The following is a 20,208-nucleotide window of genomic DNA, read 5'->3' as shown; positions in this document are numbered from 1 at the left end:
AGGGGACTGAAAGATCCAACCCTCTTATTCTGGCTTGATCTTTTCTAGCCCTGAATCTGAAGCTATGTAGGAGCCTCAGTCAAGAGTCATCTCATTAGCATACAAAAGACACTCTTCTCTCAGGAGATTCCTAGGGTTTTAGCAGCTCTGTGCCAAGAAGGAAGTGGGGCCAGCAAGGACCCAATATATTTCCTATTATACCACAATGTACAGTGCTGTGCTAAGTCACTTCAGTCACATCCGACTCTTTGCAGCCCCATGGGCTACTGCCCGCCAAGTTCCTCTGTCCATGGGATTCTCCAGGCAAGAATACTGGAGTGGGTTGCCATCTTCTTATCCAGGGATCTTCCCAACCCAGTGATCCAACCAGCATCTCTTAAGTCTCCTGCACTGGCAAGTGTGTTCTTTACCACTAGCACCACCTGGGAACTAAAATTTTACAATGTACTAATTATGCAGCTAAATTCTGATATTTTTCCCTCTGATTTTGTCTAGTATTTTAATCCACCATCATTTCTGAAACATCTACACAATACCTGCCACCCCACTCCAGCTGGGAAGAGACACCTATTTTTAAAAAACCAAGAAACACCTCAGAGATTGTCATTCTCCTGTATTATCTTGTCATTTTGTTGTTGTTCGGTCGCTCAGTCGTGTCCAACTTTTTGCGACCCCACGGACTGTAGCATGCCAGGCTTCCCTGTCCATTACCAACTCCCAGAGCTTGCTCAAACTCATGTTCATCGAGTTGGTGGTGCCATCCAACCATCTCATCCTTTGTCGTCCCCTTCTCCTTCTGCCTTCAATCTTTCCCAGCACCAGGGTCTTTTCCAATGAGTCAGTTCTTCGAATCAGGTGGCCAAAGGATTGCAGTTTCAGCTTCAGCATCAATCCTTCCAATGAATGCTCAGGACTGATTTCCTTTAGGATTGACTGGTTTGATCTCTTTGCTGTCCAAGGGACTCTCAAGAGTTTTCTCCAGCACCACAATTTGAAAGCACCAATTCTTTGGCACTCAGTCTTCTTTATATCACTGAGAACTAAGAGTATTTCCTGCCATATCAGTAAACAAGGATGTCATAATCATCAGCAATTCTGATCTGCCAAATGTGAATTTCTGAGCCCCAAGGGAACCCAGGAAGTACAGTACCTGCTATCTGGGCAGCTCCTTGATGTGAGCACTGAAGAAAAAACTGGTCCCAGATAGTTGAGATGCACATGAAAAGAATGATTTCAGTGAGCCCACATCCTTGCATCTTCTCACACACAGAAAAGCACTAAATTCCTTAATTTGAGATATCTGGTTTTCTTTAATTCACAAAGATACTTCTGATGTTTAGATTACTTGCCCTTTGTTGCAAATGTCTATATATCCTGACTCTTCCCCACACCTCCTCGGAGCAGTTCTCTCAGTTACTTGAGATACTGTCTCCCGGGCTTGAAGTCCTAAAAAATCCCCACCGAATAAAACCTAACTCTCAACTTCTGCGTTGTGACTATTTTTTTTTTAGTGGACATCACCAGGGCATTGTCTGCCCCAAGTTGCATAATGGTGCATCCTTGGCTAATTTCAAGATAGCACTAGCTATTGTTAGTACCATTTGAAAAAGAGCAAGTTCCCTACATCTGGGGCTAAAAATAATGGTAGGCTATCTAGCTCTTAATGTTCTAAAATCTTGACTAGAAGATAAACATGCCCAAATGTAGGAGTATGGCCAAGACACCATGTAATGGCTACAACAAATTAAAATGTGACAACAACTGCCTTGAAATCTAAAAGTATCTGAGGCAACTGCTGCTAAAAGATAATAAGATTTTGAAGACCACAGGGTTGTCAATAAAAAATTCAAATCAGCTAGAAAAAAGTCAATAAAACAGTCATCAAAGTAGACAAAAGCAAGAAATAGGACTCAAAAAGAAGCCAAGTGTCATTTAGGAAGCAATTATCTGATAACACAAAACTCAGAGTCCTTTTGGACCTAACCTTCATGTACATATTAAATATCAGTTAACTGATAAGGTTTGGTGGATTATATTTGCCAAAGGTTATTTGTATTTCAAAAAGGAATTAACTTCTAAAACAATGGACTGCTTTAATTCATTCAACAAATATTTGCTGAGCACCTACTCTGGGATATGATGGTGAGCACAACAGAAACTTTTCCTGGAGTCAGTTTTGGAGCAAGCGGTAAAGCCAAATACCAACCAAACAACACTAACATTTGCACAATTGCAAACTGAGGTAAATAAGTGTTCCAAAAAGAAAAATCATTCTGGGAGCGCTTATACCAAAGACCCTAATCAAGGAAGTAATCTGGAGGAAATAACCATTTAACTGAGATCTGAAGGATGAGCTGGATTGAATGGTCTGAGCCTTAAAGTGAAACAAGATTTTTACCAGAGAGTTGGTGTGTTAACTTGCTAGGGTTGCCATAACAAAGTATCACAAACTAGATGGCATAAACAACAGGAATGTATTGGCTCACAGTTCTAAAAAGCTAGAAGTCAAGGTGTCTGGAAAATTGGTTCCTTCTGAGAGTGATGAGGGAGGCTCTGTTCCATTCTTCTCCCCTAGATTATGGCAGTTTGCTGGCAATCTTTGGTGTCCCTTGGCTTGGTTTCTGCTTCATTTTCATATGGCATTCTCCTTGTGTTCATATCTGTGCCTAAATTTCCCTTTTTTATAAGGACATCAGTCATACTAAATTAGGGCTTCACCCTAATCCTCATCTTAATTAATTATATCTGCAATGACCCTATTTCCAAACAAGGTCACATTTTGAGGTACCAGAGGCTAGGACTTCAACATATGTATTTTTGCAGGTATAAAATTCAATCCACAACAGTTGGGAAAGAGACAATGTGAACAAAGAGGGGTCTCAAATTTACCTCCTGACTTCAAATGGGTTGCTAATGAGAATAAAAATTTTCATATCAGAGACCTTCAGGAAATTCCATGTCCTCAAGAGAGAGTTGGATTACATTTATGCTCTTCAAGAAGGAAGCAGAAACTAAGAAGAAATTGAGATTACATAGCATTAGCTGATTACAGAGTAGGAATACTAGGAACACAATGGAAAGCTTGGGAGGTGGGAGAGGTTTGGGTTAAGGACAAGGGATTATAGAGCATTATAAGCATGAAGGGCAGAGAGAGGAAATTGGTCAGGAATGCTTACTTATACTGAGGTTTCTGACTGACAAAAACAGAAATAAGAAGCAAAGATGGCTTTAATCCCAAATGCCTTTTTGAGAAAGGCCTAAAGACCTCCCAGTGTAGAGCAATATCAGGCTCAATGAGCATAGTCCATGTTCTCCTGGACAGAACTAGGATCAAATTCTGGCTCTACCATTCACTGGATATATATGGTTGGGCCAGGGTCAGCACCTCTCTAAGCCTTTGCTTCCTCATTTATAAGATGGGGCTTCTCTCATGACTCAGTGGTAAAGAATCTGCCTGCCAATGCAAGAGACAGGAGACGCAAGTTCAATCCCTGAGTAAGATGCCCTGGAGAAGGAAACGGCAACCCACTCCAGAATTCCTGCCTGGGAAATCCCCATGGACAGAGGAGCCTGGTGGGCTACAGTCCATGGGGTCACAAAAAAGTTGGAAAAATTGAATGACTAAGCATACATGCATATATATATATATATGTATGTATATATATATACATACATGCAATACATATATATGTATACACATATATATATAACATCAGAACATCTAAATATATAAAGCAAACATTGAGAGTTTGAAGGGAGAGATAAGCAATACAAGACAAGATAATAACAGTAAAAGACTCTGCTCTCAATAATGGAGAGAACATTCAGACAGAAGATCAAAAAGGAAACAGAGAACTTGAACAAAACTATAGACTAAACGGACCTAAGAGACATATAAAGAACATTCCATACCATGTCAATAGAATACACATTCTTCTCAAGTGCACATGGAACATTCTCCAGGAAGCTCATATTTAGGTCACAAAACATGTCTTAACAAGTTTAAGAAGACTGAAATTATACCAAGTATATTTTCTGCCCATAATGGAATGAAACTAGCAGTCAACAGTAGATGATAAATGGGAAAATTAACAAATGTGGAAATTAAGCAATAATAATCCTCAACAACAAGGTTTAAAGGAAATTGGAATATACCTTGTGATAAACAAAAACACAACATATCAAAATACATGAGGTATGACAAAATATTCAGAAAATCAGTCCTGAATATTCATTGGAAGGACTGATGTTGAAGCTGAAGCTCCAACACTTTGGCCACCTGATGGAAAGAGTCGACTCATTGGAAAAGACTCTGATGCTGGGAAAAATTGAAGGCAGGAGGAGAAGGAGATGACAGAGGATGAGATGGCTGGATGGCATCACCAACTCAATGCACATGAGTTTGAGCAAGCTCCAGGAGTTGGTGATGGACAGGGAGGCCTGGTGTGCTACAGTACGTGGGGTCGCAAAGAGTCAGATGACTGAGCGACTGAACTGACTGACAATAAAAGCAGACCAAAGAGGGAAGTTTGTTGACATAAATGCTTATATTAAAAAAGAAAAAAATTCAAACAACCTAATTTTATACCCCAGGAAGCTATAAAAAGTAGAACAAATTAAGCTTAAAGTTATCAAAATGATGGGGGGAAAAAAGATTAAAACATAAGTAAGTGAAATAGAGAATAGATTAACAATGTGAAAAAACCAACAAAACTAAGAGGTGATATCATGAAAAGATAAACAAAATTGACAAACTCTTAGACGACTTAGAAAAAAAAAAGAGATGACAAAATAAAAACATGAATGCCAATCTGTCTCAAACTCTTCCCAAAACTCAAAGAGAAGTATACATATCCAAATTCATTCACAAGGTCAGCGCCACCCTGATACCAAAGCCAGGTACCAGAATTACCCTGATAACAAACAAGAAAAGAAAACTACAGACCAATATCCCAGATGAATACAGATACAAAAATCCTAAACAAAATACCAGCAAACCAAATTCAACAGCTCTTTAAAAGGATCATAGATCATGACCAAGTGGGATTTATCCCTGGGATGCAAGGATGGTTCAACATATATAAATCAATGTGTCACACCATAAGGCCAGAATATAGAATAAAAATTATAGAATCATCTCAATAGATACACAAAAAGCATTTGACAAAATTCAAATATCCTTTCAGGATAAAAAAATCTCAGTATAAGAAAATTGCCTCAACATAACAGAAGCCATATATGATAAGCACACAGATAACATCACACTAAATGGTAAAAAAATTGAAAGCTTTTCCTCTAATATCCGTAACAGATAAAGATGACTGCTATGCTACTTCTATTTAGCATAGTACTAGAAGTTAGAGAGGTAGAGCACTTTAGGCAAGAAAAAGAAATAAAAGGCATCCAAATTGGAAAATAAGATATAAAATTATCCATGTTTGCAAATGACATGATCTTATATATATAGAAAATACTAAAGACTCCAGGTGTTATAACTAATAAATTTGGTAAAGTTGCAGGATACAAAATCAACACAAAAATCAGTTGCATTTCTATATACTAACAGTGAACTATCTGAAAAGAAAATTAAAGAAACAATCTCATTCACAATAGCATGAAAACATATTTAGGGATTTAGGAATATAAATATACATATTTAGTATATTCAGGAATAAACTTAAACAAGGAGGTAAAAGACTTGTACACCAAAAACTACAAGACACTGATAAAGACACAAACAAATGGAAAGATATCCATGTCCATGAACTGAAGAATTAATATTGTTAAAATGTCCATACAACTCAAAGTGGTCTACAGATTCTATGTAACCACTACCAAAATTCTAGTGGTATTTTTCACAGAAGTAGAAAAAACAATCCTAAAACTCATATGGAAACACTGAAGGACATGAATAGAAAAAGCAATCCTGCAAAGCTGAAAACACCCCACTTCCTGATTTCAAAATATATTACAGAGCTACAGAAGTTAAAACAGTACTGTGCCTGCTTAAAGACAAACAGCTAACCAATGGAACAGATTAAAGAGCCCAGAAATAAACATATGCATATATGGTCAACCTGATCTTTAATGAAAGTGCCAAGAATACACAATAGGGCAAGGACAATTTCCCCAACAAATTGTGTTAAGAAAACTGGATACCCACATGCAAAAGAATGAAACCTTACCCTTATTTTATGCCATATACACAAATCAACTCAAAATGGATTAACATTTAAAGAAGAGATAAGAAAGTATAAAACTCCTAAAAGAAAATGTAGGGAAAAAGCTTTGTGACACTGGTCTTGACAATGACATTTTTTGTATATGACAATAATACCTCAGGCAAGAAAAGCAAAACAGTTAACTGGAACTATGTCAAACTAAAAAGCCTCTCTATAGCAACAGAAACAAAAAGTGAAAAGGTAATTTGTGAACTCAGAGAAAACATTTGCAAACTATATAATTGATTTTTATATATGTATATATATATATATATATATACACACATACACACACAGAACTCCTAAAAGATGATGCTGCAAAAGTGCTGCACTCAATATGCCAGCAAATTTGGAAAACTCAGCAGTGGCCACAGGATTGGAAAAGGTCAGTTTTCATTCCAATTCGAAAGAAAGGCAATGCCAAAGAATGCTCAAACTACCACACAATTGCACTCATCTCACATGCTAGCAAAGTAATGCTCAAAGTTCTCCAAGCCAGGCTTCAATAGTATGTGAACTGTGAACTTCCAGATGTTCAAGCTGGATTTAGAAAAGGCAGAAGAACCAGAGATCAAATTGCAAACATCCACTGGATCATAGAAAAAGCAAGAGAATTCCAGAAAAACATCTACTTCTGCTTCACTGACCACGCTAAAGTCTTTGACTGTGCGGATCACAACAAACTGTGGAAAATTCTTAAAAGAGATGGGAATACCAGACCACCCTATCTGCCTCCTAAGAAATCTGTATGCAGGTCAAGAAGCAACAGTTAGAACCAGACATGGAACAATGGACTGGTTGCAAATTGGGAAATTTGAGTGTATCCAAAATTTGACTGGTTCCAAATTGAGTGTATCAAGGCTGTATATTGTCACCCTGCTTGTTTAGTTTATAAGCAGAGTACATCATGAGAAACGCTGGAGTGCATGAAGCACAAGCTGGAATCAAGATAGCCGGGAGAAATATCAATAACCTCAGATATGCAGATGGTACCACCCTTATGGCAAAAAGTGAAGAGGAACTAAAGTCCCTTGATGAAAGTGAAAGAGAAGAGTGAAAAAGCTGGCTTAAAACTCAACATTCAAAGAACTAAGATCATGGCATCTGGTCCTATCACTTCATGGCAAACAGATGGGGAAACATTAGAAATAGTGACTGACTTTATTTTCCTGGGCTTCAAAATCACTGCAAATGGTGACTGTAGCCCTGAAATTAAAAGATGCTTGCTCCTTGGGAAAAAAGCTATGACCAACCTACATAGCGTATTAAAAAGCAGAGACATTACTTGGCTGACAAAGGTCCATCTAGTCAAAGATATGGTTTTTCCAGGAGTCATGATGTGAGAGTTGGACCATTAAGAAAGCTGAGCACTGAAGAATTGATGCTCTTCAACTGTGATGTTGGAGAAGACTCTTGAGAGTCCCTTGGACTGCAAAGAGATCCAACCAGTCAATCCAAAGTGAAATGAATATTCAGTCCTGAATATTCATTGGAAGTACTGATGCTGAAGCCAAAGCTCCAATCCTTTGGCCACCTGATGTGAAGAACTGACTCACTGGAAAAGATCCTGATGCTGGGAAAGACTGAAGGCAGGAGGAGAAGGGGATGACAGAGGATGAGATGGTTGGATGGCATCATTGGCTCGATGGAGATGAGCTTGAGCAAGCTCCAGGAGTTGGTGATGGACAGGGTAGCCTGGTGTGCTATAGTCCATGGGGTCACGAAGAATCAGACATGACTGAGCAACTGAACTGAACTGAGAACTCAATAGCCAAATACCAAAATCTGATTTTAAAATGAGCTAAGGACCTGAATAGGCATTTATCCAAAGAAGACATATAAATGTCTATCAGGTACATGAAAAAATGTTCCACAGTCTATAAATGTAAAGGAAATACAAATCAAAGCCACAATGAAATATCATCTCATACCTGTAAGGATGGTTATTATTTAAAAAAAAAAAGATCACAAAAGTTGGTGAGGATGTAGAAAAATTGGAACCTTTGTGCACTATTGGTAGAAATGCAAAACAGTACAGCCACTATGGTAAACTGTATAGAGGTTCTTCAAAAAATTAAAAATAGAACTACCATATGACCAAGCAATCCCACTTTTAGGTATTTATCCAAAAGAACTGAAACCAAGATCTCAAAGAAATATTAGCACTTCCATGTTCATTACACCACCATTCACGATAGCCAAGATGTGAAAACAACATAAATGTCTTATCAACAGATGAATGAAGAAACAATGCCATACACATACAATGGATTATTATTTAGCCTTTAAAAAGAAGGAAACTCTGCAATATGCAACAACATGGATGAACTTTGAAGATTTTATGCCAAGTGAAATAAACCAGTCACAGAAAGACAAATATTACATGACTTCACTTATATGCGGTATCTAAAATAGTCAAAATCATAGAATCAAAATGTGCAATGGTGGTTGCCAAGGGGCAGAGGGGTGGTATGAATTATTAATCAACAGGCATAAAGTTTTAGTTAAGCAAGATGAATAAGTTCTAAAGATCTGTTATACAATATACTGTTATCCTATGGTTAACAATACTGTATTGGACACTTAAAAATTATTAAGAGGGTAAATCTCATGCTAAGTGTTCATTCTAAAAATTAAATTTTAAAAAAGAACTCTGAAATGGGTCTGACTGGGTTAAATCAATTCATTTTTGAGGCTCTGAGGGATAATTTGTTTCTTACCTTTTCTACTCTCTAGAGGCTACCCACATTCCTAGGCTTACTTGCCCTCTTTATTTCATCTTTAGAGCCATCAACATCAGACTAAGACTCCCACTGCTAACTCTCTGGCTCTTTGCTATGCCTCTCTCTCCCATTTATAGAATTACATTGGGACCATCTGGATAATCTCCCTATACATGGGAAAGTGACTAACATCCTCCGAAGATATCCAAGTCTGAATTCCTGGAACCTATGATTACTGCCATATAAGCAAAGAGGGACTTCTGTATATGTAATTAAATTAAGGATTTTGAAATAGGGAAATTATCCTAGATTATCTGGGTGAACTGCAATTACAAGTGTCCTTATCAGAGGGAGATTGAAGGAGATTTTATGAGAGAGATATGACCGAAGCAGAGATTAGAGAGATTTATGCTTCCAAGATAGAGGAAGGGGCCCCTAACCAAGGAATACAAGTGTCCACTAGAAGACAAGAAAAGGGACTTTCCATTCAGAGACTCCAGAAAAAATTAGCCCTACAAACATCTTTATTTTAGCCCAGTGAAACTGATTTTGGCCTTCTGAAATCCAAAACTGTAAGAAATTAAAAGTGTATTGTTTTAAGCTACTAAATTTTAGTAACAATAGGAAATTAATACACCATCTCAAGGTCTGCTGATGACCAAGCTTAATTCCACCTGAAACCTTCATTTCATTTGCCTTGTAACTTAATATACTCAGTTTCCAGGGATTAGGACATGGACATCCTGGGGGAAGGGCATTATACTGCCTATACCACAATTTCACATAAAGGGAAAATAAAGTACAGGTCAACAAAATAAGTAAATGTCAAGTATTAACAGCAAATGTAGGAGAATGAATTCACAATCTCGGGTGTGTCAAAGGTCTTAAGACAACAATATTGTTAAGACTACTTTTTAAAAAACTGATACATTTATTTCTATTAAAGTTTTAAAACTCTGTAATCTAAGTTACATAAAGCAAAAGTACAAGCAACAAGCTTGCAGAAAATATTTGCAGCATATATAACCAAGAATAGGACTTCCCTGGTGGCTCAGATGGTAAAAGCGTCTGCCTACAATGCAGGAGACCCGGGTTCAATCCCTGGGTCGGGAAGATCCCCCGGGAGAAGAAAATGGCAACCCACTTGAGTATTCTTGCCTTGAAAATCCCATGGACAGAGGAGCCTAGTAGGCTACAGTCCACGGAGTCACAAAGAGTTGGTCCAGAGTCGGATATGACTGAGCGACTTCACTTTCACTTGAACCAAGGATTAGTAGCCCATTTTATACTAGTAAGAATAGAAAATGACTTAAGTGTCTATCAGTAAGGGAATGATTAAATGGTGTACTTACCCATACAATAGAAAGTTAGTTGCACAGTCCGTCCAACTCTTTGTGATTCCATGGACTGCAGCCTGTCCCACTCCTCTGTCCAGGGTATTCTCCAGGCACAAGTACTGGAGTGGGTTGTCATTTCCTTCTTCAGGGGATCTGCCTGACCCGGGGATCGAATCCAAGTCTCCCATATTGCAGGCAGATTCTTTACCAGCTGGGCCACAGGGGAAGCATACAATAGGCTACCTACAACAATTTAAAAGAATAAGCAAGAATTTTTCTGATTCTTTGCAAAAATCTCAAAGACATTGATATTTTAGATAGTAACAGAACAGTATGTACTGTATAATGCTATTTTTAGGGGGGAAACAATATGCACCAAACAAAATCGTAAATCATGAAGCACTGTCCTCACTTTTATGAAGATATCAGCAGTTACCTTTGGGCAGAAGAGCAGCAGCAAAGAGAAACATTAATTTTGTTCTATATTATTTGAAGGCAGACACACTCATGTATAAACTGCATAATATTTTTTAAAGCACAATTCTGTCTTGTTCATCACTGTATCCAAGCAGCCAGCACAGTTTTTGACTGGTAATGTTTGTTTAGTGGATGAAATCCAAGGGGATGAGACTTACTGCTAATGATAAATCCTGTGCTGGTAAGAATATGCCTGAGTTATGCTTAAACTCTTTCTGCTTCAAGCCCAGCTTGGTCTTCATTTGGAAACTGCTTTGGGGAAATTGGAAGTCTGAGCCAAAAGTGAGTGAGTGAATATGTGTGTGCATGTGCTTTAGTATGTATAATAATTTATATTCTTTATGCTTCCAGACAACAACTCTGCAAAATAGTCATCCTCATACCCATTTTACAAATAAGGAAACTAAGGCTTAGATAAGAGGCTAACTGAAATGACTTACCCTAAGATTTTCTTTGTTCTCTTCCTGTAAATGCAATTTTGACAGTAACAGAAATCTTATAAAACAGAATGTGGTGAGTTCAACAGAAATACTTCCTTCTACCAGTACTTGATTTACTTCACTAGGTGTTTGTTTTACTTGTATTAGATAGTTCATACCCTTGTTTTTTAAACTGGCAGTAAACTGTTTGTACTGAAACAGTATTCAGTACAAAGTAAATCTCCCTCCACATAGCCTGTAGTCATCTACCTCCCTCCCTTGAGACAACAGTCAGCAACTTTTTCTGTGTCTTTTCAGAAATATTCCATGTATATACAAGCACACATACAAATATACCTAAAATCTAATTTGAAGTATTTTACACACATAGTCCTGTACTTTTCTTATTTCACTCAACAATGTACCTTGGAAATCATTTCATATTTGCTAGATCTGCTACATTCTGGTTAATAGCTGTACATTACTAATTTTAGGGAAAACTCATAATTTAAATAATCCCTCATTTATGGCGACTGCAGTTGTTTAATATCTTCTGTTATTACAAAGCTACAGTGGGTATTATTATACATAGGCCATTTTGCACACATGTAAATGTATCTGCAGAGTAATTTTTAGAGGAGCAATTGCTGAATACAAAAGATGTCCCTTAAATATTTCATGGATACTGGTAATTTTCCTCTGTAGATGTTATATAATTTTACTGCCCCCCCCCCAATGTTTATTTATACTCCTCTGCCAACACTTGGTAATATTTTCTTTTTTTGAAATTAATTTATTTTTTAATTGAAGAAAACTTGCTTTACAGAATTTTGTTGTTTTCTGTCAAACATAGTGTTTTCTTATACAAGGAAAAGAAAGAAAAAATTTATTTTATTTGCATTTGGCACTGAAAGGTAGCTCTTTCAACCTTTCCCAGGGGAAAGCTGCAGTTCCATCAACCCTCCATTTCCCACAATGGTACTACTTATCAACTAAAACTGTGAAACCTATTTCCCTCTCTTTTACTTTAAACATGATTGATCTACTTCATATAGGGCTGGGCATGGAAATTACTAATTCTGCTCTTCCATTTGAAAGATAACTCTCCTTTCAGGGTGATCAACCCCTCACTACCCTGGGTCACTTGCTGATTGAACTCTCCAGAAACATCCACATTTGGTTCTAGTGTGGACCCACTGCCCCTGCCTGGCAAGTATTTACATCAGGTACTGTTTCTGGCAAAAAAGAAACACACTGTTGCCATCTCCCTCCTCCTTCCTTTCATCAATCTCATCTCAATGGTCCTTAGGAAAACACTTTATTTCATTATTATTTCCTTTCAGTTCACTTCAGTCATTCAGTCCTGTCCAACTCTTTGCAACCCCATGAACCGCAGCAGGCCAGGCCTCCCTGTCCATCACCAACTCCCAGAGTTTACTCAAACTCATGTCCATTGAGTCAGTGATGTCATCCAACCATCTCATCCTCTGTCGTCCTCTTCTCCTGCCCTCAATCTTTCCCAGCATCAGAGTCTTTTCAAATGAGTCAGCTCTTCGCATCAGGTGGCCAAAGTATTGGAGCTTCAGCTTCAACGTCAGTCCTTCCAATGAACACCTAGGACTGATCTCCTTTAGGATGGGCTGGTTGGATCTCCTTGCAGTCCAAGGGACTCTCAAGAGTCTTCTCCAACACCACAGTTCAAAAGCATCAATTCTTAGTCGCTCAGCTTTCTTTATAGTCCAACTCTCACATCCATACACGACCACTGGAAAAACCATAGCCTTGACTAGTCGGACCTTTGCTGGCAAAGTAATGTCTCCGCTTTTTAATATGCTGGACTTCCCTGGTAATATGCCGTCTAGGTTGGTCATAACTTTCCTTCAAAGGAGTAAGCGTCTTTTAATTTCAAGGCTGGAATCACCATCTGCAGTGATTTTGGAGCCCACAGAAATAAAGTCAGGCACTGTTTCCACTGTTTCCCCATCTATTTGCCATAAAGTGATAGGACTGGATGCCATGATCTTAGTTTTCTGAATGTTGAGCTTAAAGCCCACTTTTTCACTTTCCTCTTTTACTTTCATCAAGAGGCTCTTTAGTTCTTTTTTGCTTTCTGCCTTAAGGGTGGTGTCATCTGCATATCTGAGGTTATTGATATTTCTCCCAGCAATCTTGATTCCAGCTTGTGCTTCATCCAGCCCAGCATCTCTCATGATGTACTCTGCATATAAGTTAAACAAGCAGGGTGACAAGATACAGCCTTGACGTACTCCTTTTCTTATTTGGAACCAGTCAGTTGTTCCATGTCCAGTTCTAACTGTTGCTTCCTGAGCTGCATACAGGTTTCTCAAGAAGCAGGTCAGGTGGTCTGGTATTCCCATCTCCTTCAGAATTTTCCAATTTATTGTGATCCACACAGTCAAAAGCTTTGGCATAGTCAATAAAGCAGAAATAGATGTTTTTCTGAAACTCTCTTTTTCGATGATCCAGTGGATGTTGGCAATTTGATCTCTGGTTCCTCTGCCTTTTCTAAATCCAGCTTGAACATCTGGAAGTTCATGGTTCACATATTGCTGAAGCTTGGCTTGGAGAATTTTGAGCATTACTTTACTAGCATGTGAGATGAGTGTAACTGTGTGGTAGTTTGGGCATTCTTTGGCATTGCCTTTCTTTGGGATTGGAATGAAAACTTACCTTTCCCAGTCCTGTGGCCACTGCTGAGTTTTCCAAATTTGCTGGCATATTGACTGCATCACTTTCACAGGATCATCTCTTAGGATTTGAAAGAGCTCAACTGGAATTCCATCACCTCCACTAGCTTTGTTCATAGTGATGCTTCCTAAGGCCCACTTGACTTCACATTCCAGGATGTCTGGCTCTAGATGAGTGTGAGTGATCACACCATCGTGATTATCTGGGTCGTGAAGATCTTTTTTGTACAGTTCTTCTGTGTATTCTTGCCACCTCTTCTTAATATCTTCTGCTTCTGTTAGGTCCATACCATTTCTGTTTTATTGAGCCCATCTTTGTATGAAATGTTCCCTTGGTATCTCTCATTTTGTTGATAAGATCTCTAGTCTTTCCCATTCTATTGTTTTCCTCTATTTCTTTGCATTGATCATTGAGGAAGGTTTTCTTATCTCTTCTTGCTATTCTTTGGGACTCTGCATTCAAATGGGTATATCTTTCCTTTTCTCCTTTGTTTTTCCCTTCTCTTCCTTTCACAGCTATTTGTAAGGCCTCCTCAGACAGCCATTGTGCTTTTTTGGGTTTCCTTTTCTTGGGGATGGTCTTGATTCCTGTCTCCTGTACAACGTCACGAACCTCCGTTCATAGTTCATCAGGTACGCTGTCTATCAGATCTAGTCCCTTAAATTGATTTCTCACTTCCACTGTACAGTCATTATTATTTAGCTTTGTGCAAACTAGTTTCCCCAGTTCCCCACCCACAAAGATAGACTCCTTGATTTCTAAGGCCAAATTTATTTCTTCTTACTATTGGGCCATTAAAACTAGTTTACCCAGTTCCCCACCTACAAAGATAGACTCCTTGATTTCCAAGGCCAAATTTATTTCTTCTTACAACTGGGCCAATAGAAAATCTATTTATTCTTTCCTATACAAAGTTTGTGGAGAAGGAAATGGCAACCCACTCCAGTATTCTTGCCTGGAAAACCCTTTGAACAAAGGAGTTTGGTGGGCTACAGTCCACAGGGTCACGAAGAGTCGGACACGACTTAGCCTGTACACTCGCACAAAGTTTGTAAATATGGAAACTAAGAAAATCTTTTTATATGTTAAAATAGCTTTAAAAGTATATAGCAGGTAATGGTGACTTAGACATTAGCAAGTAGAAGGATCCTGAGATTTGCTTCCTAGATTGCTAACTTCAAATTTCATCTGCAATAACAGTTTTCTCACTTGAATTATTTACAATAAGAAGAATCATTTCATTATATGATTTATAATGAGGGTAGCACTATTTCTCTCTCTCTCCTCCAATAAAGAAATAATACTATCAGTAGCTTCTTCTGGGTAGAGTTAACATGTTGATTTGTTCTCTTATTCACTTAAAAAAACACCAAAACTTTGGGGCAATCTTTACCGAATCAAGGCTATTCGACTTGATTGGAAACAGTTACGATTTCAGTCTGTTAAGAAGTTTGTATAACAGGAAAGATTTTCTCAGAAGGTAGCCAGAACAGAATATTGGAAGACTTATGATCAACACCAGTACTTTGTTTTGTTTTTATCTGTCCTTAGAGATGGTGAGTCCTATATTCCCATGGCTTGGCACAGTGCCTGACATACAAAAGGTACTCAATAATTATTTCTTGCATAAATTAATGAAAGAGAAGACTACTTACAGAGGCAGAACTCCTCACATTCTTCCCCCTCAAATCTCACATCTTTTTTTTTTTTTTTCCAGTAAACTGGTAGGATCTGGCGCAGCTACATTGTCCACCTGAATGGAAGCAGAGTTTAGGGAATGATTATTCTGTTTGCTCAGAAATACCTTAAAGATATAAATAAACAGAGGAGATAAGTAATTTCAGGTGGCTGTACATGGGCAGAAAACATAACTGCAGACTTGTTCCTCGACTGTGATGCCTCAATAGAAACAATTCTCTAAGACCAAGCCGTCTACAGACAGAACTGGGGCAACTCCATTTAGTCAGCTATTTAGAGGAAAAGACTACTGAGAATTCAGAAAACGGTCTAAATTATGGTAAAACAATTCAAATAGAAAAAAAACAGGAAAACTACATATATATATATGTGTGTGTGTGTGTGTGTATGTATTGTATGTATGTATGTACGTTTTGTTTATTGCTTGACCATTATTGCTTAAATTCCCCACGTGAGTTCTGCAGGAAGGTGTTGCTTGCTCCTTGGAAGTAAAGTTATGACCAACCTAGACAGAATATTAAAAAGCAGAGACATTACTTTGCCAACAAAGGTCCTACTAGTCAAAGCTATGGTTTTACCAGTAGTCATGTATGGATGTGAGAGTTGGACTATAAAGAAAGCCGAGAGCTGAATAATTGACGCTTTTGAACTGTGGAGTTGGAGAGGATTCCTGAGAGTCCCTTGAACTGCAAAATCCAACCAGTCCATCCTAAAGGAGATCATTCCTGGGTGTTCATTGGAAGGACTGATGCTGAAGCTGAAACTCCAATCCTTTGGCCACCTGATACAAAGAACTGACTCATTTGAAAAGACCCTGATGCTGGGAAAGACTGATGGTAGGAGGAGAAGGGGACGACAGAGGATGAGATGGTTGGATGGCATCACCGACTCAGTGGACATGAGGCCGAGTAAACTCCAGGACGTGGCGATGGACAGGGAGGCCTGGCGTGCAGCAGTCCACGGGGTCGCCAACAGTCGGACACGACTGAACTGAGCTGAACTGGGCCCTCCCACCGGCCGCCAGGGCCATGCAGGCACCTGAGAGACGAGGCCGAACCCACGGCGCTCTGCTCTCCGGAAGCCTGGGGCTCCAGGTTCCCCGCACCCTGCGCGTTCCCCACTGACGCTAGAATACGCCTCAGTCGGGCAGTACCTTTTTTTCTTTTCTCCACAGCCTGTTGACTCCGAAGTTTCGTCCGTTATTACGGGGAAATCCCCAGCCGGCGTCCGAGCCGAGCGGCGGTCCCGCAGACCCCAGCCAGCCTCCGGGAGGGGGCCCGCCGTCTAGTTGAAAACCTCTCCCTTTCCTCTTCCTCGCTTCCTTTCTCTCACCTTCCTTCTCGCTCTCTTTCTTTTGTTTGTTTGTTTTTTAAATCTGAGCAAGCCGCCGATTTTTCCGGGCCGCTCGGAGGAGGCCGCCGCCCAGCCCCGCGTTTCACTTCCCAGTGGCGCTGGCGGCGCTGGCTGCCGGGCGGCGCTGTGAGCGCCCGGGAGACGCGCACGTGCACGCTCCGCTCCGCTCGGCCCGCGCGGGTTCCGTAAAGGGCCCCGGACCGGCTCGCGTTGGCCCGAGCCGCTTCGGGGCCTTGAGCGCGGTCGCTCCCAGCCTGCTGGGAATCGTGGAGAGAACAGGCTGTGCTTGCGTGTCTGTGTGTGTGTCTGTGTGTGTGTGTGTGTGTCTGTGAGACAGAGCGTTGAGGAAAGAAGAGCCTCCTTTTACAGTGCAAAAAAGAGGAAGGAGAGCTGGTGGAGAAAATTTTGGAAGGGGCTAACTGAATGTTCCTGGTGTAGGAAATGGCAACCCACTCCAGGATTCTTGCCTGGAAAATTCCATCGGCAGATGAACCTGGCGGGCTACAGTCCATGGAGTCGCAAAGGGTGGGACACGACTGAGCTCGCAGATACAGCTGAGTATTAGAGCTAAACGGGGCTTCAGAGACGTGGTGAGGGACAGAAAGTAGGAAGGTGGGGCAGGGAAGACTGAGTCCCAGTCACATAGGATGTATAGAGAACGGAACCTGGCACATCAGAGTCATTTTGCCATTCGGCTGGAAAGCAAAACAAACAAACAAAAAAGAAGACAGAAGGGCTATCAGTGGAAATGGCAGAATAGGAAGCTCTATGGGCCGTCCCTACACAGAAACACCAAAATGGTGTCAGAAATGACTTTATGGGAGATCTGAGAAATAGCTGATCATTTGCAGCATTCAAGTGAATCCTCAATCAAGAAAAAGATGATTTAAACACAGCATAATGGAGACATTACCAGCGATTTTAAGGTAATAGAAAAGATTATAAGAGAAAACTATGAACAATGTATACTAACAAATTAGGTAACCTAGATAAAATGGACAAATTACTAGAAACATATAGACCATCAAAACTGATTCGAGAAAAAAAAATCTGAACAGCCTTAATAACCAGAGATTGAATCAGCAGTTTAAAAAAAAACACACACACCACCACCACCACCTTCTGATGAAGAAAAGTCCAGGACCAGATCAGTGGTTCACTAGTGAATTGTACGAACTGCTAAGAACAATTAACACCAATCCTTTTCAAACTCTTCTAAGAATAGAAAAACAGTCAACACTTCTTAACTCATTTGATGGGACCAATATTATGTGATACCAAAACTAGAGACATCACAAAAGAAAAAAACTACAGACCAATATCCCCTATGAATATAGATGCAAAAAATTCTGAATAAAATCCTTGCAAACTGAATCCAGCAGAATGTTAAAATAATTACACACCATGACCAGGTGATATTTATCTCACAAGGGGTTCAACAAATAAGAACCAATCAATTATAATATACCATATTAAAAGAATGAAAGAAAATATAATAATCTTCAATTGATGCAGAAAAAACATTTTACAAAATCCAACACTTTTTTATGATAAAAACATTAAACAAGCTAGGAATAAAGAGAACTTCCTCAATCTGATTAAGAGCGTTTGTGGAAACAAACAAACCCTACAACTGACATCAATAGTGAAAGACTGAAAGAGTTACCCCTAAGATCAGGAACAACAACAATGCCTGCTTTCACTGCTTCTATTCAAAATTGTATAAGAAACATTGTCCTGTAAGTTACAACTTGAGCAATATGTCAAGAAAAAGGAAATAAGAGACATCCAAATTGGAAAGAAACAAGTAAAACTATCCCTCTTTGCAGATGACATGATTGTATATGGAAAATAAAGAATACACACACACACACACACACACACACAAAAGAAAACTATTAGAGCTAATAAATTCAGTTGTATTTCTAAACACTAGCAATGAACAATCCAGATAAGGAATTAAAAAATTCAATTTTTAGTAGCATCAAAAAGAATAAACTATTTAGAAATAAATTTAACCAAATAGGTGCAATTAAAGAAGATGTAAATGAATGGAAAGACACCCTGTGTTCATAAATTAGAAGACTTAATAGTGTCAAGATGGCAGTAGTACCTAAGGTAATCTACATATCCAGTGTATGGATAAATCTACATATCCAGTGGGATGAAAATCCCATGTGCATCTTTCTTTTTTTGGTAAAAATGAAAAAGCTGATCCTGAAACATACATGGAATTGCAAGGGACCCCAGATACAAACTTGAAACAGATCAAGATACTTTTGAAAAGAAGAACAGAAATAGAATACTTACTGCTCAATTTCAAAACATACTGCAAAGCTAAAGTAATAAAAACAGTGTGGAGTAGATATTAAAAATACATATATATCTCAGTGGAATATAATTGAGAATCCAGAAATAAACCAATACACCTATACTCAGTTGATTTTTTAAATTTACTTAAAAATTTTTTTTTATTGAACTGGGTCATCATTGTTGTGCACAGGCCTTCTCTAGTTGTGGTAAGCAGAGGCTTCTCTTCATTGCAGTGTGAAGTGTGAAGTGTGAAGACACCACTTCTTCAAAGTGGTGGAGAATGTTGCAGAGCACAAGTTCTAGGGGTACAGGCTTCAGTAGTTGCAGTCAATTGATTTTTGACAAGAATCCCAGACCATTCAATTGACAAATAACAGTCTCATTAACAAATGGTGTCAGACAATTGGATATCCACTTGGAAGGGAAGATAGAATCCTACATTACATCACATGCCAAAAACAAACCACAGCAAAATGCATCAAAGACTTAAGTAAGAGATAGAAAACTCTAATAGTCATAGAAGAAAGTATAGAGGTAAGTCTTCAATAAGGACCTACTGTATAGTAAAGGGAACTCTGCTCAATATTATGCAGTAATCTAAATGGGAGAAGACTTTGAAAAAGAATAGATTTGTGTATATGTATAACTAAATCACTTTGGTGTACACCTGAAACTAATACAACACTGTAATCAACTATACTTCAATATGAAATAAAAAGTAAAAAAGAAAACATAGAGGTAAATCTTTGTGACCTTGGATTTGGTAATGGAATCTTAGATATGACACCAAAAGCATAAACAGCAAACATAAAGCAAAATTAATTAGACCTCATCAAAACTGTTTTGTGCATGGGAACACTATTAAGAAAGTCATATGACCGCAGATAGAATGAAAGAAAATTTTTATAAATCACATATTTGATAAGAATCTAGGATCTATAATATAGAGTTCTTACAA

At 38.8% G+C, this 20,208-nt stretch overlaps 1 long non-coding RNA gene across 1 annotated transcript; it reads right to left on the bottom strand.

Moving 5' to 3' along the window:
• Positions 1 to 10,313: 10,313 nt before the first annotated feature.
• LOC122686319 lies at positions 10,314 to 16,996 on the bottom strand. Its single transcript, XR_006338701.1, has 3 exons — positions 16,738 to 16,996; positions 15,542 to 15,639; positions 10,314 to 10,524 (listed from the first exon to the last, which is right to left on the bottom strand). It is a non-coding gene; the product is annotated as an uncharacterized LOC122686319 (long non-coding RNA).
• Positions 16,997 to 20,208: the final 3,212 nt, after the last annotated feature.

The sequence above is a fragment of the Cervus elaphus genome, chromosome 29 (assembly GCF_910594005.1).
Source record: "Cervus elaphus chromosome 29, mCerEla1.1, whole genome shotgun sequence".
Taxonomy (NCBI): domain Eukaryota; kingdom Metazoa; phylum Chordata; class Mammalia; order Artiodactyla; family Cervidae; genus Cervus; species Cervus elaphus.
This window is presented reverse-complemented; position numbering and strand designations above follow the sequence as displayed.